Source organism: Erithacus rubecula (assembly GCF_903797595.1).
Source record: "Erithacus rubecula genome assembly, chromosome: 17".
Classification (NCBI taxonomy): Eukaryota; Metazoa; Chordata; class Aves; order Passeriformes; family Muscicapidae; genus Erithacus; species Erithacus rubecula.
This window is the reverse complement of record NC_136669.1, coordinates 12,107,973-12,132,546: the sequence shown is the minus strand read 5'-3', so window position 1 is coordinate 12,132,546 and position 24,574 is coordinate 12,107,973. Positions and strand designations below refer to the sequence as shown.

The 24,574-nt window shown below is 40.1% G+C and overlaps 1 protein-coding gene across 18 annotated transcripts in view; it reads left to right on the top strand.

Annotated features, from left to right (window-relative positions):
- The window catches only part of RBFOX1 (RNA binding fox-1 homolog 1), a 1,017,140-nt gene that overhangs the window by 330,615 nt on the left and 661,951 nt on the right, over window positions 1-24,574 (top strand). The window lies entirely within an intron of this gene.

The following is a 24,574-nucleotide window of genomic DNA, read 5'->3' as shown; positions in this document are numbered from 1 at the left end:
TTCTGCTCCACTTAAGCAGTTGCTATCTTATCCCAACTTGGCTGTTCTGTCAGACAATTTTTTATGTCTTTCAGTAAAATTAGACACGTCCAGTTTTTAAAAATATTCTTCTAAATAGGTGAAAAGGACAATCTTTCCAGTAACTTTTTACCTAATCAATAACTTGGGTTTTATGGGCAAGGAAAACTTAGGTAGAAAATTTTATTTGACAGTGCAATAGCAATGTCAGTGTTTTATATCATCAGATAATTCTCATTGTGAGCTGCTGCAGTTTCTGAGGTCTCTGATCTGAGCAGATATCACTGTGGGAGAGCAAAAAGGGGTTGAGTTTTTCATCTACTTTAATTTTTCTGCCAAATCTGAGTCATGATAATTCTGTATCCCTCAGCAGAGCAATACTTTCAGTGTGTGAGGAACAGGGAGGGGAGAGGTTCACATGTCAGGTGGAAAGTGAGGATTTCTGTCTTCAGCAGTTCCATAAACATCTGGATATCCAGCTGAAATCAGCATTTGGAACTCTCTCTGTTGTCTTCAGGGTAAAATCTGTCTCTTAGTAGTGTAGGCATTTCCGGAGTGCTTGACCTGCTCCCATTTGTGTCAGGAAAGAGAGAACAGAAAGGAGATGGTTGATTCCTGAAATACCCAGGCCAGAGGGAGGGAACTGGGGATCCTGAACTCCATGTGTTTTAGAGACTTTGTGACTTTGTCTTTAGCAGACCATTGGAGTTACTTTCCTTCCCTTTCATTAATTAGCATTATCTGTTAATACTCATGAATGCTATATTCATTTTGGCTTGGCTGAATTTGAAAGCAGTTGCAATCTGCAAAATACATTTTTCATTGCCTCTAGTAAGTCAGAATTTGAAACAAAATACTCTGGTTTTCTACTCAAACCAGTTGTATTGGGCTTTAGTTTTTAATTTATTTATACATACAGGATTACAAAATAGCAAACTTCAAGATAGCAGAGGGTTTCCTATTTCCAGTGGCATATTCATATATGGCTCAAGATTTTTGTGTCTAGCACAGTGAGAAACACAGACTTGCAAACATCGCCTCAGGGGACAGTTCAGGACATCTAAAAATATCCATAAACATCTTTAAAAACTGCAGAGATGAATCATTCTGGAATCTCTTGTATGTTGTCAAATATTCCCTATGATCAAACCTGTTTTATTCATCCCTCAGTATCCTGAACTATCAAATAATAATTCCAAAAGTTCTGAGCATGTCAAGAAATCCGTGATGTTAAGAGGGGGACAATTCATTTTGATGAGCCACAAGATTGGTGGCATTAAAAAACAAAAACCCTAGTAGAAATAAAAAAATTTATAGATAGAGATTCTTTTCTTCATCACAAGAGCTGGAGATATTCTTCAATGTAAAAAAGGGGAGAGGATAAATAGTTTTTTTAATGTTTATAGTAATTTTCTTACACATTTATGCTCTTGTCCCTGAATTGACATGAAGTCCTGCAATCAATATGGTTTGGATATTTGAAAACAAACTGGTTTTATTTTATTGAACTTTTTAAAAATGTGCAAAACCAGATACTATTTCAGCTTTATAGAATAATCATTCTTAATCATTTGCTTAGCAAAACAATTTATTAAGAAATGAAGGATAACGAACCATAAAGTTTTAATTTGCCTTTTTTAATTGAGTTGTTAATTAGGACCCCTCCACAGTTGGCAACTCCCAACTTGCTTTTTGTTGCTTCTGTATCCAAGACAATTTAAGAAACCTAATCTGTCTTAGTTATTCCAAAAAGACACTTCCATGAATCAAATCTATAGGTGATTATGTTCTAACTGTGCTGAGGCTTCTGTGAGTGCATATTAATTATGTCTGTGGTTAATGATCAGGCAAGAAATATGGGAATGCCAGTGGTGATTGTTTAGCAGAAAGAGAAGAAATATCCTGTGTTCTGAAATTTTAAGGCCTTCCACCTCATTTAGGGTGGAAATTTAATGATCACATTATCCTGTGAGAGCACTGGGCTTAGTCTGACATTTCTGATGCAGGAGCACTGTTGAGATCTTGTTATCCATCATAATAAACATTGAAGCATCTATTTCATCTTGCTGCAAGTGCTGCTTGTGAGTTTTGTTTTATTTCTATTTTAAATTGTAAATTTTACCTCTAATTAAGAATTTAAGCAAAGAGCTCTCAACTGCTCTTGTGAGCTTCAGGAAGCTAAGAATAGTTTATTGGATCATGGAAGCTCTTTGGTTGAATGGAAATGCCAAGAGAAAGATAAAATATACTTGAATCACCTGTAAAGTGTCTGGGGTTGATTGTAGTATTCCCATTGACTGCTCTCAAACAGACTTTATCCACTAAAAAAAAAATAATTTGGGTTTCTACTTACTGGGTTTCTTTACTTTTCTGTCTTGCAGCCATAGATCAGTTTCTTAAAGAAATGGCTGGTGCACAGGATGCTGTCCTAACTCAGTTATTTAAAAAGGTACAGATTAACTTACTTAAAAACTATTCAGCAGCAGTTTGCAGCATCTGAAATGCATTTAGATGCATGATGATCTACTCAGAATAACCATGTGCTTAAACAGTGATGAAAAAAGGCACAAAGGTGCATCTACAAAGGGCAGAAATGAGTAATATTGAAACAACCACAGATATAGAGAAGCAATGGCTGGTGACTTGTCCCAAGGGAACATCTGAGCTGGAATTTTTATGCACTATATATTTTTTATTTACCCAAAGCCAATTCTTCATGGGAAAAACACAGAGGATAGGAGAGAAGGAAGGAAGGAAGGAATTACCTGCAGTTCCTCAGCCTCTAAAGACCTTTTACCCATATCCAAACTTCCAAAAGAGCAGCAGCAGCTGATTAATTGCCAACATCAGCCCTGGTGCCTAAGGGAGCACACACCAAGCACGAGTTGATAAGACAGGCTGGTGAATTATGACAGGCACACTGATTTATACACCAGATCTCCACCTTTTTTCCATTGAAGGCATGCCTTCCTATCACTTAAATGCCAGTCACTTTGGATGGGCCTAGGGCAGGAGAATGTAGGGTTGAAATTGTAAAATTATCCAGTTCAGAACTCCATGGGGTGTCTTGGTTCACTTACATAGACACAGGCAATGTAGAGAAGACACTCTGTGTAAATATTGTGGGCTTTTAACAGCTTCAGTGGCTGACTATGGCTGTGGTTTTGGTGTCACTTTTTAAGTATGTGAGAAATAGCCTGAAATCCCTCTCAATTTAAATGGTGCTGGCTGCTCAGTGTTGTATTTTTAGATAACTAATATGGAGAAAGCATAGGACATGCTGAGGACATGCTGACTCACGTATTATTTAAATCCTGGAAGCAAATGAGAGAAAATGCTAGGAAACAAATTTATTTTCTTAATTTTAATAGAAAGAGAAACTTAGACCTTGACACATTTCCATTTGCAAGGTGAAATAGTCTTAAAATTCACAGAAATATATTGCTGCTATTAGTGAATGATCAGAGCATTAATGATCAGAGTTCCTGAGAATGCTTTTTTATCAAGAGATTCATTTTCTGTGCAGTGAGCTTCAACTCCTTTCTTTGGCATGTCCCAGCAATACTTGCATTTCCGTGAAAAATCCGAATACTCAGAGCCCAGCCTCTCACTTCCCCCCTCCCCAGAGAAATCTCTCCACACCTTTAATAAGCAGCAGAGTGCCTTAAACTGTTGTTATTCCATACCAAGCCCTGCAAGGATGGTTCCTGTGGCCAGGGCAAAGCTCACCTGCTGTTTGCTGCTGCTGGAAGATGCAGAGTCCTGGCTGGGAATCAGAGAGGGTTTGGATATTCCCAGGAGGTTTCTGTGTGTTCCCTGCCCTGTGTCCTCTGGCCAGATGTTCATGTGAACAGAATCCTGTGTAGGGAATGGGAGGATGAGCCAGCAGCCTCATGGGATCTGTACAGAGCTGGGCACAGACAGGCAGGGTGAACACAAGATGATCCCAGCACAAACCCCTCTCCCCAGTGCTCACAGCAGCTCTGGGCTGTTCTTGCATTCCCTGACAGCAGGGGACTGTCACTGTTCACTCAGTGACTCTATCAGCACAGCAGGGTTCAGGTGGGAGGATGATGTACCTGAAATCCACAGCAGACACACAGGTGTGTTCTCCCTTCATGGTTTGTTATTATGGACATGTTTGCAGTGGCACCTTGGGGCACTTTTGTGGGATAATTTTTGCTAACAGTCCTTCCTTCTGCAAGAATTCCCAGGTCCTTGAAACTCACCCTTCCATCAACCTTAGGTGTGTTTAGGAGTGTGAGTGTTCTCTGCACTGAACTGGAGGCAGCCAGCAAAGGAGGTCTGGAGTCAATACTAATGAAGTGTGTGTTACAGGAGCCACGTTTTCTTTAGTATTCATAAATCTGTGACAAGACGTGATTTATAAATGCAAAATTTGATTAAAATGTTCCCGTTTCTTTAGCCACAGAGGAAGCATTCACAGCACTGAGGCAATGTAAATCAAATCTCCTTCCTAGCTTCTCACAGATTTTTTTTTTTTTTTCCACTTACTAATACTGCTTCCCTTTTGTGGAAGGGAATTTGGTTCAGGTTTTTGTTGCAGAAGCGTAATGGACTGTCCTGGGTTATTGCCTGCACCTGCCATGAATGCAGAGGTAGGCAGTCTGTAGAGCTCTTCCTCAAGAATCTTTTAGCAGCAAGGAACCCAAGAAGACTATTAAAAGCATAATGAAAACCTCATTCGGTTTCCTGTCAGATTTCAGAGCTGTAAGTGGCTCTAATTTGCACAAGATTGGAACAGCATTGAGGAATTACAGTAACTAGGCGAAACACTCACTGGGTTTGCAATTTTCTGATAGCATCCCTTGTAATTTCTTGTAATGCATTTGTAGCTAAGTACAATGACAAATGTCAAGGCTCATTGTATGAGTTTTACACACATCAGCCAGGCTGGGAGGTGGAATGTCAGCTGCTGTCTTGGGAAAAGCTGCTGGGACTGCTGGATGCTTCCCATCCCGAGCTGTGCTAGAGACAGGATGCTGGTCTGCAGCTGGGGGAGGAGTGGAGAGAATAACTGCTGTCCAGATTTAATTTTTTTTATTGCTTTCTTTTTTTTTTTTTTTTTTTTTTTTATTTTGTAGAAATTCCAACAATAAAAAGGAAGGAGGAGGCCTATTAAACATTGGGATTGACATTAGCAAATGAACCCTGGCTCTCCATTAGGTGTTTCCCACAACAACCCACAGGGAGCTGGTGCTTATGAGTCAAAGCAAACCCATGTGGACTTTTCTGCCTGCCTTGAATTATTTTGATGAACAGTCATGTGCAACAGTGGGCTGCAATAATAACCTCCCAGTATTGTGGTATCAAATGCTGATCTGCATTTGAGATAAACAGAAATGAGCGAGTCAGTGAAAATACAACCCGAATACGGTTCACTAAATGCTTGAAAAAGTGATTACACACAGTGCAGTTTATCTGGAGTAAATAAAAACTACTCTGGCTGCTGATCTCTGTTACTCCCCTGCAGCACACTGTGCCTCTTGTATGAAGCTGAGAATGTTAATGTGGCTATGAACAAAGATTTATGAACGTGGATAATTGCTTGAAGCTGATTTTTCTCTGTTCTTGCAGTTGTGTTACTTGGATGGAAGCAACTATATTGATTTTAGTAGCTGGAAAAGAAAAAAGAAAAAATAATTTCCATTGTGTTTTGTAAGCCTGTAATAACTTCAGTGATGTGTTTAAAGACTGGTCAGAGAGAGAAGTCTTAATTAAAGCAATGTTTAGCAGATTCCATCCAATTTTGTTAGCTAACACTTGTTCTGAATGACACTTGTAAAAAAATACCTTCTGCAAATATTTATTTGTCAAAGCAGCAACAGTATTCAGAGATCCTCAGAGACCCTGGACTTGTCCTTCTTGTTGTGGTTTGTTCTCCACTGGGCCAGTTTCATCCTGAATAAATCCATTTTTTCCACCATTTCTAATGTGCCACTGTAGAAGCTACTGGAATACTACTTGTGTATTTCACTTTTCTCACTATTGTTGTTCCCCACTTTCTTAGTCCCATAAAAATTACCTGAAGATGAATAGGTTAAGATCTGTAATTAATAAGTTTAATAGATCAGTTTTGATGTTGATAGACAGATGAATTGCCTGTGTGTGACAGAATTCATGTGTGATTTGTAGCACAGTTGTTTGCTGTGTGAACATAGCTTAGATGAGAATTATTAACTCTGACAAACTAATTTCACCTGTTAAATAGAAAAGCAAGAGGTATTGCAATTTTCTCAGTTAAAGACTGACTAGTAAAAATTGCAGAAAATGCTATGTTTTTACTTAGAGTAAATTATGCTTTCATCATTGTGAAAAAATAAATCTCTGAGGGGAAAAAAAAAAAAAGGAATTTTTGATGAAGTTTAGAAATGTGTCAGATCTTGCTCTAGCATTCTTGCTGCTTAAGGAAATCCTTTACTTCTTAGTGATCCTTCTTCAAGCTATTTATTGAAAACGTAAGTCCATTGCAATGCTGTCTGGTCAGAATTTATTTCTGAGCTATACAGGTGAGAACTGACACAGTATGGAAGCTTGGAATGTCTGATTTCTGTTAGACTTATCCATACAACTATAAAGCATTAATTTGGAATTTAATGAGATAAAGGTTTCATTTTCAGCTTGCTGTAGGGTTCAGCCCCTTACCTACAAATTTACAGTCATGAGGTAAAAGTTGAGGTTTTGTTGGTTTGGTTTCATTGTTTTTTTATGAGAAGAACTGGAAGGATTTTTTTCCTCATGCCTTTCTTCCAGGAAAGCTCTATTTTGGTTTATTTTTTTCATGAGCAAAGTGCTTCTCTAACAATGGTCTCATTTTTCTGTTCAGGAGAATGAATTTAGCTTCTGAACTAGACAGGGGGCAACTAATTGCATTTCAGATTTTAATTATCTTTAAAACTACTTCAGATATTTTAAAAATTGGCAATATATTGCATCATGCAAATAGGAACTCAGGCATAACATATTGCAATGCTTCTCAGTTGTTTTTAGAGTGAAAAGCATTGTGAAGGAAGGAGTGTGGAGCAAGTTTAGAATCCCATTGAGGATTTTGCAAGGCATGCTGAAGCATGGCATGGGCTGAGAAATGTTCACTTTAACTGCAGTTGTTCTCTTTTAACCTCTGAAGCACATTGGGATAGATCTTCATCAGTCAGGGGCCTGCAGAATTTGGCCTATTTTTTCAGTACAAGGACAAAGCAAAAGTTGTGTGTAAAGGTAGTTATTAGACACATCGAAAAAAAAATCACAGCGGGGAAAATCCTTTTAGTTTTCTGGTAATATAAAAACAATCAAAGCTGTCATCAAGTTGCAGAAAGGAAAACAGAAATTGGAATGAAGCCTTTTCTAATGCCATCATATACAGATCTCACTAGCTAGCAAAATTATCATCTTCAGGTGATTCTTGGTAAAACAATGCTCATCTCAATCACAGCTGGTGTCAGCAGGGCACGCGTGCTTCTTGAATGACATTTGCAATGAGTAGATTTTAAACTGGAAATTAAAATGCAAAAGAATTGCTAACTCTCCATTTAAAGCACACTCAGTGTGGAGGTTAATTAAAGGAATAAATGCCACGGGTGGGTGAGGCAGTACTCCAGAGGAGGAGGTTCAGGGGTCACTGGGCTTGAGGGTGGGTTTCAGAACCATTCTGTGCTGCTGACACCAGTGCTGGGGCTGTACCAGCAGGACACACCTGCAGCTTTTGGCCTGTGGACTTCCCAGGAGGATGCTGGCAGTGCTTTTGGCTCAGAGCTGAGGTTTCTGCCCTGCTTTTGGAGGTAATTTAGGGAAGAGCCACAGCTCTGTCCTCACTCCCTGCCCCGTGGGTTTGGCCACAGCAGAATGAGATCTGTGCTGTGCCCATGGGTGCTGTGTGCAGTGCTGGCTCTGGGTGGGATGGAGCTGATTTTTCATTTCCAGCTGCTCTGACTTGCCCTGGGATGGGCACAGGGGCTGAGCTCTGTGTGCTCAGTGTGAGCAGTGGGTGGTGGCAGGGTGAGGAGCAGAGCAGGTCCCAGAGGGAGGAGGTGATGGATGGCTCTCACCCCAGCACAGCAGCTCTGCAGCTGGGCATGGAGAGTTCTGCTGAGGATGACAGAGTGTCTCCTTGCCAGATACTCAGGTCAGAGCTGCACTGCTGCCTCAGACCCAGCTCCAGCCTTTGCCTGGCACCTGGGGGCTTTATTTATTAGCATGAACCCTGCCTGAGCTGACCTTACTGCAGGCAGCTGAGCCAGACATGAAATGGCTCTTTCCTTCTTCCAGGAGGGTTATTCCTGTTAGACATTCCTTGGGACTCCTCCTTTCAGTGTATGGAAAAGGAAAGTGCCAGCTGCTGTTAACTGGAACTCTGACACATGGTATATTGAAATATAGTTTTAAAAAACTACATTGATAGAGTTGCATAGAGTTTGATAACATAATCAGTTTTTAGTGTTTTTTTTTTTCTTGCTCACTGATTCACGTGCCATGAAATTGTATTATTAGACCACCCCAAGGGTCACCAGGTAGAGAGATTCTAAAGGACCCCAGATACCTCTTCAGCAGAATCAGCTCACTTCAAATTGGCTGCTGGCCATAACTTTAGTGTAAATTGGTTAAATGGGCCACTGGATATTTTTATTGTATATCAGCTTAGAAAATTAATAAAAGAGGAACAAATACTTAGTTGAGGCAAGGAGCAATTCTTTAAGATGATGTGGCTGTAGTTTCACGTCTTATCACTGTCATGAATCTGGGGGAGTGTGCTTGCATAAATTAAGTACTTGAGGTTTCTATATATGCATATAATCAATTTTGCATGCTCACTGGCTTTGGTAATGTGAGGATGGCATAATACAGTCCTGAGGGTGGACACAAGGCCTGGTGTCAGGCAGGGAGGCTGGTCCATCATCTGAGTGATTGCTGCTGTGCAATGTGCTGCAGAGCCCTGGCACTGCTAAAGTCAATGGGCATTTTTGGTCTAATTAATTTGCATTTTTAAAGAACCATAGGGTTTATTTCCATGTTTCTGCTCTTCTGTTTTATTTCTGGCTACAGCTGCTGTGCAACCACCAAGATACTGGGCAGAGTAGGGAGATTTATATTTCATCCTTCCTGTGAGTCCTGCATTTGAACAGGGGCTGAGGTTTTTGGTTTGGGATTTCAGGAACTGGGTAAAAAGCTATTGAGCAAAACGTGTGAGAAGCTTTAATTTAGTTTTCTGAGTATCAGCCCACTAATGAACTACTGTTGTGAGATATGTATAGTCATTACTTTGGTGTCTAAATTATTCTCACTTTCAAATCTTATTTAAATTCTTAATAACCTTTATTAGATAGAGGAGAAGAAATTCCACCCGGAAGCCTTCAACCTCCTAAACTGATAGAACACACTAATAAAATCATGTACTGTCCTAAAAGAGAGAATGATAATGTAGTATAATAGTGTCTAAGCTAATGGAATAAATTAATAGGGTTTTGATAATTGATTTGTAGAAATAATAATCTGAAAGATGATTTTAAATTTTTTTTTGGAGGCTCTATGTGGTTTTCTTCATTAGAGTGTTCATAGAGAAATATTAAGTGGCCACTGAAATTTCCAGAGGAGTGTTTATTCCATGTGCTCTAAAACATCCATAACTAACCAGAACATATTTTTAATAGAGAAAATATGTCTCAGGAAACATCTCATTTGGAGATCTACTAAAAACAGGCCCAGTACAAAGATTCTCTAGATAGTTTTCTACCCAGGTAGCTTGGAATTCACAATTCAAAGAAAACACAGCTTTTCTTAGAAACTTGGAGGAGAAATGCCAGTTTTAAGAAACTGAGATGCAAAGTATATTATTATTTTTCATACTGCAGTCACTCTTTTTTACCTTAGCATCTTGTTCAGACCTCTGCTGACTTCTGAGGTCTTAATGCTGCCCTCTGATATTTACTGGCACCATTTCTATCCAGCAAAGTCACCTGTGACTGATGAGCTTTATGGCTCCTCAATTGCCCAACACCCAAAGCATTTAAAATATACAAAAGTATGAGATTCAAACCAGAGGTGTAATGTTACAGGAGTGAAAGTTCTCTCCTCCTTGGCAGAAGGAGATTCTAATCAGAGGAGAAGATGCCAGCTGAGGAATTTTGAGTCTTTCTGGAGATGAATCTCCATCCTGTGCTGCAGGTGGGATCCTTTGTGCTGCCTGCTTTGCCTTTTCCAGTGAAATGAGTGAACATTTTCTGGAGTCTGCAGAGCAGTGATTGTGCAGCTGTGCTGTGTCACCAGATGCAGGGGCTCCTCTGGGCCACACTGACTGAGAGCATTTCTTCTGTCAGGGAGGAGCTGAGTGTTTGAACCTTAACCCAGGGGACACATCAGCCTGACCAAGAGCCCCAGGGTTGGGGAAGGAGGGCTAGCAGCCTCAGGGCTGGAGGTAAAACTTTGCAGCTAATGACAGCTGGAGTTTTTAAGTGTTTGGGATCTTCTTTATCTTGAACCTATTGACTTGCCTTGGGTCTTCATGTAAAAGCAGCCCAGGGCTGACTTAACTCCTAATTATCCTTCAGCAAACAAGGAGAAAGTGAAAAGACACATTAGGTCATCAACAGCAGTAACATTTCCTCTGTTCTTCAGGAAAGAAAGAAAATTCTCTGAAGTGCCTCTTGTCTTGATTTCCTCCTTTCTCTGTCTGTGCCTACATGCCTTAAAATGCTCCTTAGAGAAGGCTTTAATTGTAAATTCTGGGTGAGGTTTCAGTGCCCTGGAGCAGCACAGACACAGCCTGGTGTTGTGCCCCAGGGGATGCATTTGTTGCAGAGCTGCTGAGCTGCAGGATGTGGCTGTGGGCACTTGTGGATGCTGAAGGTCACAGCAGGTTTTGGAAAGGTGCTTGGGTCTGGATTTCAGGATTCAGGATTTGTGGATGAAGGTCACAGAAGGCTTTGGGAAGAGGTTGGGGTCTGGATTTCAGGATTCAGTTCTTGTGGATAAAGGTCACAGCACACTTGGGAAAGGTTCTGGGGTCTGGATTTCAGGATTCAGTTCTTGTGGATAAAGAAGGTTTTTGAAGATGTTGGGGTCTGGATTTCAAGATTCAGGACTTGTGGATCCTGAAGATCACAGCAAATTTGTAAAGGTGCCGGGGTCTGGATTTCAGGATTTAGGACTTGTGGATGAAGGTCACAGCAGACTTTGGAAAGATGCTGGGTCTGGATTTCAGGATTCAAGACTTGTGGATGCAGGTCAGAGCAGGCTTTGGGAAGGTGCTGGGATGTGAATTTCAGGATTCAGTTCTTGTGAGTGCTGAAGGTCACCGCAGGCTTTGGGAAGGTGCTGGGGTCTGGATTCCTGCAGCTCCCACTGCTCCCCCTGCCCTGGGTTGTCTGGTGTGCCATGGGGACAGAGCAGTGCTGGCTCTGCTGGGGACACAGCTCAGACCCTGAGCTGCAGCTCTGGGGTTCCACAGCCCCACTGCTCCCGTTAAATCTGGGCAGAGATCCGCCCTGCCCAGGCTGTGGCACATGAGCACACTGAGCTTAAAGTGAATTTTCTGTGAGCTGATGGACTTCATGTACAGCAATAAAGTCACTGTTCGGAGCAGGTGTGTTTATCAAGTTATCTGGTCGATTAAAAATAGTAATAAAAATTAGGGGGATAGCGCGGTTTTTTTGTTGTTTTGTGTCTGTTGCTGTTTTGTTTCGGCTGTTCCCTGCACGGTGCCCGCGCTGGGCTCGCTGTGCCCTGTGCGAGCCCCGCTCATGGAAACACCAACTGCGCTCTCTGCTGGGGCTGCCTCGCACCTGCCGCTCCTCCCGCGCCATTTCCAGCAAAAACGCGCTCGGAGAGGAGGCGGTGGAGTTTCAGGACATAGCACGAGAGATTAAGTAATTAAACCTACTTAATTTTAAATTTGAAAAAAAATTACATGTAAAAATCATGTATAGTAATAATGTCTTAAACCCCAAATATATTGAAGAGCTCTTCAGTATATTTCAAAATAGCTGTTTTTGTGGTGCCTTTAACTGACAATTTAAATGTTGCAGGGAAGGAGGAAGGCAATTAAAAGTGATTTCTAAACCACATGTTAACGGATGATTACAGCCTATTTACTATTTTCTTTTTTTTTCTCTTTTGAAAGAGCAAAAGAGAGGTTCCTAAGGCTTAACAAATTCCCCTTAATGCATCTGATATTTGTTAGTTATTACTCAAAAGGATTCTTTATTACTGTTTTAAACTGTATCTGTATTCATAGATTTTCTATTATGTCAGAATATATATATATATTAATTCCCTCATGCCAGTATCCTTGGTGAGATGCACTCAGAGGAATTAACATTAACAGTTTGTTTGCTTTCTCAGTGTCGATGAGCTACTTTTCAATTACCTTTCAGTAATTCAAATCAGCATTCAGAATTGATTGTGTGTGTAACCACACAGGCTGATCTATTAACACAGAACATTGAAGTGAGAATCAGCTTTTTGAATTTGAAGAATGTAAATGTTATGTAAATCATGGGCTGTCCTCAGATGTCTTATATGCATCATATAATTTATCATTATTGATTAAACTTGTGCTGGAGATGGTGGGCTGCAGAGCAGGCTGGAAGCACAGGCAAGGCTGTGCATCCCAAGTGAGCAGCTGTTAAAGGAATTCTGGCATTCCCTAAGGAGCAGTCCCTGGTGTGGGGCTTCTCTGTGGGTCCCCCCTCCCTCCTGCCCCTTTCTCTGTCCCTGCTGGGCTTTGCCCCCTGTCCCAGACATTCCCCCATGGCCCTGCCAGCCTGTCTGAGGCTCAGGGTGCTCAGGGGGGTGTCCAGGACAGGCTGTGCCCAGCGTGGAGCATCCCCTGCCTGCCCAGAGCCCCCAGACCCAGTGCTGGACCCCCTCACAGACACTTGATAACATGATGAACAGTAAAACCAGACACTTGTTAGGGTTTTTTTTTTCAATTATTTCTCCTCTAGAGTCTCCAAAATCATTATTCTTTGGGTTCTCTTCAGTTATTTTCACAAGCACGTGCAAACAGTCAGTGAGTGGGCTGGGGAATGTTCCCTGCAGTGGGCAGAGGTTTGGGCACTGCTGGTTCCTCACTGTGGGCTGCACCCCGAGGGCTCCCTGCTGAGCACTCACACCTTCCAGTGATGCAAAGAGCCCCCGTGAATCCCCAGTACAGCCTGTGTCTGCATATCCCCTCTTTCATTTGCTTGAGAATGACAGGCCAACTTCATAAACTCAGTTGGTAATCACAGTTTAATTCTTACAGGTACTCAGTGCTGCTGTGTTTTATCACTGAAGTTATTTTTATGAGAAATCCATACCTATTCTGCTTTTGTGGTTTAATCCGGGGGAGCTCTCCCTCCCTGCTCCAGCTGTCAGTACTGCAGACTCAGCCAGGGAGCTGAAAATCCTTTTATTCCTCACTAGCAATAAAAGTTCAACACATCAAATTATCTCCCCATTTATTACTGTGCCACCTCATCAAAAGGCTACTGCAGGAAAATTTGTGAGAAATGATATATCCTGCAGATAAAGCTGAGCCAAGGCATAGCCAAGGGACTCTTAAAATAAAAAATGTTGCTCAAATGGGCCAGTTCTGTACTGTTTTGTCCTATTCTTCACCTTCTTCCTCAAAATTATCTTTAATTTTCTTTTTCTCCTCTGCTGGTCTGTCACTTTCCTCTTTGATCCCCTGCTTGTCCCTCTCTTAGTCCAGAACAAGCACCAACAAGTAGTTCCCTAGTTTGATCAGACTTGAAAAATGAACCTTCCATATCTTGCTTTCTTGATGTTGATCTGTTTGGTTTTTTTTTAAGAAGCTCTTTTATTAGAGCAGGTGGGGAAGCTGAGGCTGCTGCCTTGGGCTGTAAATCAGGGGCTCTGTGCAGAGCTGTGCAGCAGAGATGGGCTCTTTGCAGTGCTCTGGGGCTGCTGGGGACACACTGGCCAGGGACTGGGGGTCATTCGGAGTTTTCTGAGCATGAAGCACCCATGCAGCACTGGGCTGCATCTGTACTCCTGTGCAAGCTGCAGGAAACAGATGTGATTGAAATCCTGCAGGATTGGGGTGTCCCTGCAGGATTGGGGTGTCCCTGCAGGTTCCTCCAGGCAGGAGGAGAAGCTGGAGCTGTCACAGAGCTGTGCCCTGGATTGAAAGGCTGCCTCAGAGATCTGGGCTCGCTGAGTTTTGTGTATTACTGGAGCCCTTTTCTGTCCTAGAAATAGAATTAGGGGGCTTGTGTTCAGCTTGCTGGAAATGTGCTGGCTCTGTGGAAAAGCTGCTGAGTTGAAATCACATCTTTGGTTCTCCTTGGGGCATTGGGGAATCAAAGCTACTGAGCTTCTCCTGGGATGTGGTTTTAGAAAACCTTTGTAGCCTTGTGATTGTCCCTTTGATCTGATGTCCTTCAGCATTTTGCTGTAAATACCTGTCCTAACATACCTGAAGATACAAACCAGCACTGAGATACAAAACAGAATCAGTGAGGCAAATGCTTTCAGAAGAGTGGAGTTTTCCTTAGGATTTCTCTTTGTATATCCCAGCCAAAGAACTTTGTTTATGTGAGTGGTTATATGTGCTTTAATTTTGTTATTGAAATTTTGCAGCAAATTTATATGTATGCTCAAAAATATTTCTAATTAAGTCTGAAAATGTAAGAATAAGAGTAAATTCTGTCTGTGTTTTTGTTCTTTGCCTCATTGTGCTTTTACTGAAGTAAGCAATTAAAATGTGGGTATATATTACATCACATTAGAGTAAGAACTGGATTTGCATATGGTGCTTTGTTATCTTTCATCTTTTGAACCACATCCCTGCTTATCAAGTGGTTTATGATTTTAATTTCAGGTTATCTCTGTTTATGCTGCTGTGTGCCTTCCATTCCAAGCAGCCTGGAGAGATGCTGCCCTGCATGGTGACAACACACTTGATAAAAATTTGAAATAACACAAGTTGCATTTCTATTTCTAATAGCATCCTTTATTTTTTTTTCTTTTTTCTTTCCCCTCTGTAGGTGTGTTTGAATTTATTGAGCAGGTAGTTGCCTTCCTTGCAGCTAAATGCTGGCCATGGGACGTGGTGCTTGTGGTAATTATTGAGAGATCAGTCTGTCTGTCATAAACCCGGGAGTTTCACTGCTCCTGGAGCCTTTCACCATGGATTTGGTTTGGATGTGCTCGGAGATGCAGCACAGTGCAACATCCAGCACAGGGCCCCTTCCCAGCCTGGCTCCTGGGCACTGATTCACTTCTTGGGGGAGCTGCACAGAGCCCACAACAGGCAGAGGAAAAGGATTCTCAACTGTTTGTGGTGATTTTCTTGGGTTCTCTTGCTACCTGAGAAAACAATTGTTAGATCAGAGTGTATGTTTAAAGTTTAGGTGTGCATCCCACTGACCTGGGATGTTGATGTGTGGAGATTTCCTGGTGTGTGCAGGACGTGAGGCAGTGGCTTGTATAATAGATTTCATTGATGTTGGATGAAATTTCACCAGTGAAAAATGGGAGAATCCAGGCCATTTGGAGCTTAATAATGGCTGCTGCTCTGACACTGATCTGTCTGCAGTGACCTTTTGCAGTGTGGTTCAGGTGATAAGAAGCCTCAAGTTATTTTTGTTTCTCCTAGAAAATGTCTGAAACATTTAAAAGATAAACTTGCTCCCAAGTTTCTTCTGAAAACCACTGTCCTTTAGATGTGTTCCTATTTTTCTGAAAAAACAAAACCAATTTAAATGTAATTCCACTCTTTCAGAGCCCAAATAACTTCCACATGTTTGGTTACTTGACAGGAGCAGTATAATGCAGTGTATGAATAACATTTTGGAATGCAGAGGAATTCCTTATGTCTCAGGGAAAAGCACAAATCAACACATAAAATGAGCTATTGGCTTTTTTCTTGCATGGCAGATCGTGAGTTTTGTTGTTTCAACACTTGTGCTGTATTTATTTCTCCTAATTAACATCTGTCATGCTCTTGGTTTAGCAGTATCAGCTCAAGGGATGAGAGCACTCCTGGCATTGTGTGTCTGAAGGGGAATATGAAGCACTGATGGAAATTGCTGCATTTGGGGCTGCCACAGCTTGGGGTACACACTGTCAGTCCTGAGAGTTTGGAAATCAGCATAAAAATGGGAATGGACCTGTTAGGTCCTACCTTACCATAAGAAGAGACCTCTCCTTGCAATTAACCATTGATGATTTTTCTACTCAGTCAGTGAGTCAGAATTCCAGAGTTTCTCTATTTAACTATTACAACCCTATTACATTTGTGCAAATAGATATAAATCATAGAAACCAACATTAGCTTCCATTTTGTACTAAGGCAGTAGGGATTTATATAAGGTCATATAGGAAAAATATGTGAAGTCCTTAGTGAGAATAGTTTCATACCACTGAAAGCAAGGTGCTCAAAATGTGTCTTATTTCACATCTGCTGTTGCTAGTGAGACTTTCAGGTTAATCCCTTTGGATTTTGTTATACTAAATAGGAGAAAGCTTGTTCCAAAGTCCAGGCACTCTTGACTAGATATTGAAATGTGTTATAAAATACATTTAAGAGGTTTGCAGAGTTGCCTGTATTTTAGAATAAGCCAACTTTATGGTTCTCAGATCAGATTACCTTGGCAATAAAGTGCTGTAGGCTTCACAAGTCCCAAACCCACTGATTTTCACCTTACTGCTTCTGAACTAAGGCTAGCCTAGGCTGAAAAGTGAATCCCAATTTGTTTTACAGTTTGTCAGAGCTTGTATAAGAATTGAGAAATTCCTTTAACTTACTCAAGTGTTTGCACAGGATCATGGTCATGAGCAGCTCCATGACCTCTTTCATGTGTATTGTTAAGGTAATTTTATAGTGGAAAGAGAAACCAAGGAGATTTTCAGAGTAATAGTCTTGTCATGTACTGAAAGCCATGACCTATTTCATAACATGTTAATTAACAAGGAATAAGTATGAAACAATGCCCATTTAATGGAAAGGACAATTTAAACTTTAACAGTTTAGCAAAGTAATAATGAGTGAGAAACAGAGTACAGTATTTCACATGCTGTACCTTGCTCCACATCCAGCTGGCCTATCAATTATAACCTGGACTCTACAGATGGTGCAATATATCAGAATTAAGTCAGTCACTTAGTTTGTTCCCAATTAAGTGCTAATACTCCCAGTGGAGGATATTACCCTGAGTTTCAGTTAAATGTCTGTCTCTAATGTCCCTTTATGGTCTTATTGTGGCTCTTTAAAGAGATGCCCTGTCATGTAGACCAGAACTTTTCCTGTTTTTTTTCTTTCTTCCAAGTGCTGCCTGCATTGCACTCCTTGTTTTTTGGAAGTGACAGAGAAGATTTGGATTTCCTGGGGCTGGGAGGAAAGGTGTCATGCACAATAATCTTGGCATAAGTATGTTGCCACTGCAACATGTGTGTGACTTTACCCCTTGTATGTGTACTGACTGCTGCAAAACTGGAATGTTTCAGTGAGAAACAAGCTTTGCAGTGTTCAGCCCCTCATTCTGCGGGTTACAATCCTGATGAACTCATCTCCTGAGGCTTGCAGGCATTACAGGCTTGCTTTTCTCAGTGACTCACTGGACAGGTGACTGCAGCTTGTGCTCTCCTTGCTCCATCCATCCTCTTTGACTTGGTGTTACAAGCCATTGCAGGGCTGCCACCAACAGATTGATATCCAATTCCATTGCACTGCTCTACTCTTTCTGGGTGTTAGTCTTGGCCCAGTTAACAGCTCATTAATTTTCTGCCCTGTATCTACATGTCAAGCTGGTGGTGGATTTGGTCCCTTGATCTAATGGACTCACTGTCTTCCCTTGTTAGTCTTTAAGGTGACCCTTCCCTGGGAGGAAATCCTTTGACAGAATTTGTTGTCTGAACTGACTCCAGAGATTCCAGGCAATTACATGAGCTTCTGAATATCTTTATTTAGAAGTTTAAAAGACATGTTCTTCCAGTGCTGCTTAAATTACCCTTGTGGATTTGCTGGCATGCTCTGGGAAATCTCAATTGTAGTGTGTTCAGTGAGTTCAGCAGTGCCTGAGTTATGCAGAGAGGTATGAAACAGTTCCCAGATCCAGAGTCTGTGCAGAGGGGTTTCTTGGCAGCTTGCTTTATCATTTATATGACAACGACCTGGAAAATTTGCCTCTTCTATTCATTGTCAAAACATCTCTTTGGTGTTTTAGTGCCACCAGCAATGAACATTTGGTGACTTACTTAGATTTACTGAAAAACGTTTAAGTGTAATTAACTTTACTACTTATCCAGAAAAGAAAAATGTCAAAAAATACGTATTTTTGTGGATGTGAAATATAAAATACTCTTTGGGAAAGAAAGTTTGTTTGTAACAAGAAGAAATGATCATTTCTTTCTAGTCCCAGTGTTAGACAATGACAAAGCATTCTGCACTAAGTGCTACAATTGATAATGGATCAGAGTGTGGATGGATTCATGTGGATCAGAATTCCAGATGTACTGGAGAACTGCAGCTTCACTTTTCAGCAGAATTTGGTGTGTAACAGTTTGATTTCTGTAAAGGGATGAGGTTTTGGTTGGGTGTGTTTTGTTTTTTTTGTTTAGATTTGGCCACTTAACATTTCAGAAACAAACCATGACATAAAATCAGATACATTGATTTCATTTGCATCAAGATGAACTAACAGCTTTATTAGGAGTTTTCTTCTTAAATATCTTTAAAATAAAAACAAGTTACTATGTGCTAAATACATATAACAATGTTTTTATCTGACACCTCTTTTACTTTGTTTGAATTTTGTATTGTCTTGGGCATTTTGATGGGTTTTTTTCCCCCCCATCCCTTAAAAAAAGTGAATAGTGTTACAGTCAGGAATCAAACTACAGTGGATTCCTGCTATCTCTTTCATAACTTTTTTAGAAGATGTGCTGGGTGTCTTTCCAGTGTACAGTAAGTGAAATTGCTCCTGACCTGAAGTTTGAAAAAACAGGTTTTTCAGGTTTTATTTTAATTCATGGAATAACACCAGTAAAAATATGTTTAGAATCTTTAAGTAAAACAAAAAGCAGCTACAGAATGCAAATGGACAATGGCATGGAAATCAAATGCATGGAACATTTTAGACAGTATTTTTCACTTCTTGGATATTACATGTTTAGAAATAAAGTTTTTGAGTAAGAATAGGGGGTTAAATCCGTTTTTTAAAATAACAGATTTACACATTGTAAATATAGTCAAATATTTAGAGTATGGGTTGGGTTCTGAGTAGAGGATGCTGGAACATTCCCAAGAGATGAGGAGGAGGCAGGGCAGGTTGTGTCCCAGCAGAGGATGCTGGCACTGCTGCAGACACTCCCAAGAGATGAGGAGGAGGCAGGGCAGGCAGGGTTTCCAGGGGGCACAGCTGAGGAACAACAAGCAGTGGCTGAGGCAGCACCAGGGAAATGCTGCTTGGAGGAATCTCTTCACAGTGGTTCCAGAGGCACTGGGGGTTTTCCATTCCTGAAATTGTCAGGGCCATGAGGAAATGAAGCTCATTTTGAAAGTAGATCCAGTTTGAGCAAGAGCTGCAGCTGGAGCTCATTGACCTCCAGAGGCTTGTCCTTCTGGCCCCAATTATTCTGCAGCTCTGCCTGCACTGGAAGGGTTTGCAAATACACACATGGACCTGTGTGTTTATTTTAGTGGAGAGGCTGAGCCCATTTTACTACCTGAAAGTTGTAGAAAAAGCAGTAAAAGTGATAGTGTTGAAAGTAGTGTGAGTAATTTTTTATTATACAAGTATTTATCCTGGTTATTTCGTTCAGAGTAAAGCTCTAAACTGAGTGTCTTTCAGTGGCAGCTGGATTGTTTCAATTTCTGATGCATTTTTAATGGTTCCACAAAATAAAACCAAGTATTTGAGTGATTTGATAAGCAGAATTAATAACCTGAAATAAGTTTTTATAAGTAGGGTGATATTAAAAATGTAGCCCTCATAGTGGTTAATCTTGGAAGGAACAAGGAACAATCACAACCTTTCATTTCTATTCATCTTCTAGTCAAAAACTTCTGTAGACAGCAGCTGCTCAGCTTTATTCTGTTTTCCATGGTGTTATTTTCATACCCTTTGGGAAGAAACAGTTCCTGGGTGAAGAAAAATGTATTTTTGGCAAACCCATGGCCATCTATTTACTATTGTGATTTTGTAAGAAAGATGTTTTTGCAATGATAATTTCAATGATGGAGATATTGATGCCCTCAGTTACAGTTCATTCTCTATGTGCTCTCCAGAGCTATTAAATTAAATTATCTTTCAGCTGTTGGACAGAGGCAAACCCCCAAAACCTCTTTATATATTAATCCAGACTTTTATTTCAAAATAATGCTTAGGATTTTTTCCTGCAGCCTGAATTTAAAGAGAAGCTGAGAGGAGGGAGAGTTGATGAGTGCAGGGGATGATCTGGATGTGGGTTTGGCCATGTCAGGGATTGTTCTTTTTTCCTCTCAAAACCTTGTTTCTACCTGCTCTGTGAGGAAAGGAGAAAATCAGCAACCAACACTGTTTTCATTACCAAAAACTCACAGTCCCCTGCTCAAACCATCAACTCCTCCTGAAATTCCAAATGGAAAAGCATTGCCTGTTTTTCTGTTTGCAATGAAATGAGGATTATAGTAATAGTATAAGTAATAGACTGCACGAGATATGTAATGAATGTAAAACAAAACTAGATTTGGTGAGGCAAAAAGGGATTTAAACAGCTGCTTGAAGTGAAAATAGATGATCCTGGGAAATCACTAGGAAATAGCAAATAGTACTAATAATACCAGTGTTATTATTTTCACTTTCCTGAAACGTCAGCACGTTGTTTGCAGTATTTTTTCATAAAAATAGAATTTATTCAAGCAATTTACCCTTAATATGTGTAGTACAAATAGTTTATATTGTGCTTATATATCATATTAATAATATTTGATTTGTGCTTTCTTTACAAATTGGAATCATTGATTTTTCTGTGGCTCCCATTTTGCACTTAGTCTGGTGCTTTCAGTTCCCATTTTAGGTGCTGTGCTTTGAAAAAACTGATTTCTCATAAACGTATTCTCTCTTATAAGAGGGCCTAGGTACCTTATTCCTTTTTTAGGAATTGCTTGACTCTCTTTTGAAGCCAATTAATGTCTTACAGGTTTCAGCTTGCTCCAAAAGAGCACTAAGTGTTCTTCCCTTTCCTCAGAACACAAACCTTTCAGTCTTGACCTCAGGTGACATTCACTCCGGGTTCTTACTGTTTTAATTCTCTTCTTTCTTGCTCCCACTTTGTCCCAGTGATTGTAACAAAAAAATCTCTGGAGATAATCATCAAAATTTTCTAAGCACCTGCTGCTTGTAAGAGAATTTCTCTGTGTGTAGAACCTTTATCTTTGTTCTTGAAGTTCTTTAATTTAACTTCCTGATCTTAATTTTTCCACTGGCCAAATTTATTTGAATGTGTTCATTAATTCCTGTTCAGTGTTTTTGAGGTGCCTTGAGACTCAGTCTGTTCATGTCAGTCCCACCAGACTCTTTTTCCTTGTTTTCTTGACTTAGACACAGCCTCTAGATTTATTTTCTGCTGTTCCTAGATTGTAATAGAGTTTTAAAGGTTTCTGAAATCCTAAAAATGCTGATTAAAACTTACCTCTCCATGTAGAAGGTTTCAAATCTTGGTGAGCATAGTGGGACTCTTTAGGTACACACTTCCTTGATTTTATTTAGTCTAATTTTCTTGTCAATTGAGGTAGCCATCTAAAAATGCAATAAAAGCAATAAACAAATAAAAATTAGGCCTTTTAAAATTTTGTTTAATATAAGGACGCTCCTTTGGCTGCAAAGATGCAGAAATCCTCAGCTAGAGCTGCATGTGGGTGTTTTGCCTCTTTCTTTATGTACATGGAATTGAATTGACTTATTGAGATATTTGTGCTCTTACTTGGAGCAAATAAATTCTGAGTAGTAAAAAAAATGTTTGGAAAAACTTCATAGCTGTGTAAAAACTGCTTCCAACATTTTAGAAAGGAAATATTGAAAGCTGTTGGTACCTGAATTCCATCTCCATGATCTGTTTTGTTGTTAATATTACAAACTTTGGGTTTGGTGTACTTCAAGAGTGATACAACTGAGTTAGATCTACTTTCTAAGTCTCTTGGGGTTAAAGTTTTCAGGGAAGTGATCCATTAATGTGTTTTAAATCTATTGATTCATAGTAAAAAAGGGACAATTTAAACTCAGAAGTCACCAAGTGAACTTTCCATTAAGTTGGGGAGCCTGTGGTCACAGCTCATTGGATCTTTATGAAGTAGAAAATGTGATGTTGACCACCCTGGCATTCTCTGGGAGGAAATCATGCATTTAACCATGGAGCAAAATACTGTAGCCAATTACATGAACATACACCTATTTTACACCTGGCTGATTTTCTGAGCAGAAAGTATTAACAATGTGCATACTACCCTGTTTTAGGAGACTATTTGCTTTTAAGTCAGTGATATGGGATAAAGCTTAGAGAAAAAGTGATTAATACATGATTTATATCAAAGTTTTCTAACTGGAAAGCAGCAGAAATGTGTGGATGGTTTTCAGCTGAGATCAGCAAAGACTAATTATAACCCTGTTATATGTTCACGTGCCATGTTGTAGCCTATGTATAAGTGCCAACATCTGAAACTGCATGTCGAAAAGAAAGAAAAATGTTCAGCATTGAAATTAACTTCTTAAAATATTATTTTTAAAATTACTTGGACTTTATCAGAGGACATAAAAGCAAGTGTTGATTTATAACTCAGCTTTTTCCACTTTAGAGTAGGAGACTGTGTAAAAATCTTTACTTTCAAAACATCTGTTCTTAAATGCTAACACAGTGAACTTTCTATCAGCATTAGATATTTACAGTGGAATATCTTGTTTAATGTTGCTAAGATTTCTGAATTGATCTGTTATATATATAATTATATATATATGTGTATATGTGTATAGATATATATGTGTATATATACATATAATGGATATATTCCCCTGCACATGTCCATGGACATTTAGAAAATGCCTTTCTGCAGTAACTTCTCACTGTCAGGAAGTTAAGTAGCACATTGAAAGCTGATAGAAAAGTTGAAACCTAAACTGTTACAATGAAATATTGTGGGTGTGTTTGAGAGTGTAAATTCTGATTTATTTGCCAGCCTCATGTCTCTGTTCAGTCTCTGAGCATTTTCAATAGCAGAAATTATTTTCTTTTCCACATCTTTTTGCCTTTACACTAAAACTGGGTGGAAGAAAAATGCCTACAGTGTAATTTGAATGACACAAACTCTTTTCACCTGTACTTTTGACTTATTCCATTGCTGAAAATAAATGAGGAACTGAGAAATTATAAGCTCTATCATTATGGGTTCTTGTGTCTACTGGCACACATTGTGCCTCTTGGTATATGAAGATTAATGTGTTGCATGCCAGCATGTCCTTCCCTATGCAAAATATTCTGAGAGTGTTGAGGGGATTTGTACAAGAATTATGCAGAGAACACCAAAGCTAAGTGAAAGTAAATTAAGCATCCCCATCTGGCTTTACTGCCTTGCAAATGGCCCCAGCTATGGATTCCAATGGCAGTGACTGTTCATTATAGCTCTGATTTACAGCTCAGGTTTCTGAAGCTCTGCTGTGTGCCCCATTAGTCACGATTTCTCCTGTAAGATTTCTGGGTGTTGAGGCTGTGTGAACCGAGGGAATGACAGAACTTTGCACTGAGAGTACCTAGGATATTCTTAAAATGTGACATCAGCCTGAAAGTACTGCCTCTGATTTCAGTGGATGCACACACTTCCCTTTTTCCTGCTACCCCATCAATGCTGTGGCTCATAAGAAAGCAGCTGGAGAGACTTCTAATCCCATATTCCAAAATGTCAGGGTAAGGATTAGTCCAGCTAGCACTTTTCTCACAAGGTTTGCTATTAATACTTGCATCAAGAGTGCTGGAATTTCAATTTCCATATGATGGGTGGTACTAAGTGGAAGTTTGATATTGCTGGTTGTTACCAGGCAGTGTCAAAGGACAGAAATAAAGATTGTATTGGTTATAATGCTTCCACTGTGTTCAGCTGCAGAAGTACAAGGGAAAGTAGTCAATAGCAGAAGTAGCCTAGAAAATACAAATTCATATCCATTTCATTTCAAGAGACAGATGGAATAAATCTATTTAGATTACATTCAGGTTTTACTGCAGAAAGGTGGAAAGATCCAGCATTCTCCAGTCTTGTCATGTGTACTTAGCTGGGTGTCAAGGATTTTAGATTTCAATCTAATCTCTCTTAGCAGCATCCCTGGTTTCCTCAGGCAGATCAGTTGATTGCAGTGTCACAATTCTGTGCCTGTGACAGAGGAATCAGTGCCACTTCACCTCCACAGGCAGGGCTATCTTGAATTCTGATGTGTTGTGCTGGCACTGTGATCCTGGTTAGGGCATCCCTGATAAAATACAAATGCTAATAATCTTGATGAAAGGGTGTGTGGGGCATGCCACTAGGTTTAAGTGGATTTTTACTGATCAGATTATGCTAAGAATTGTTGTC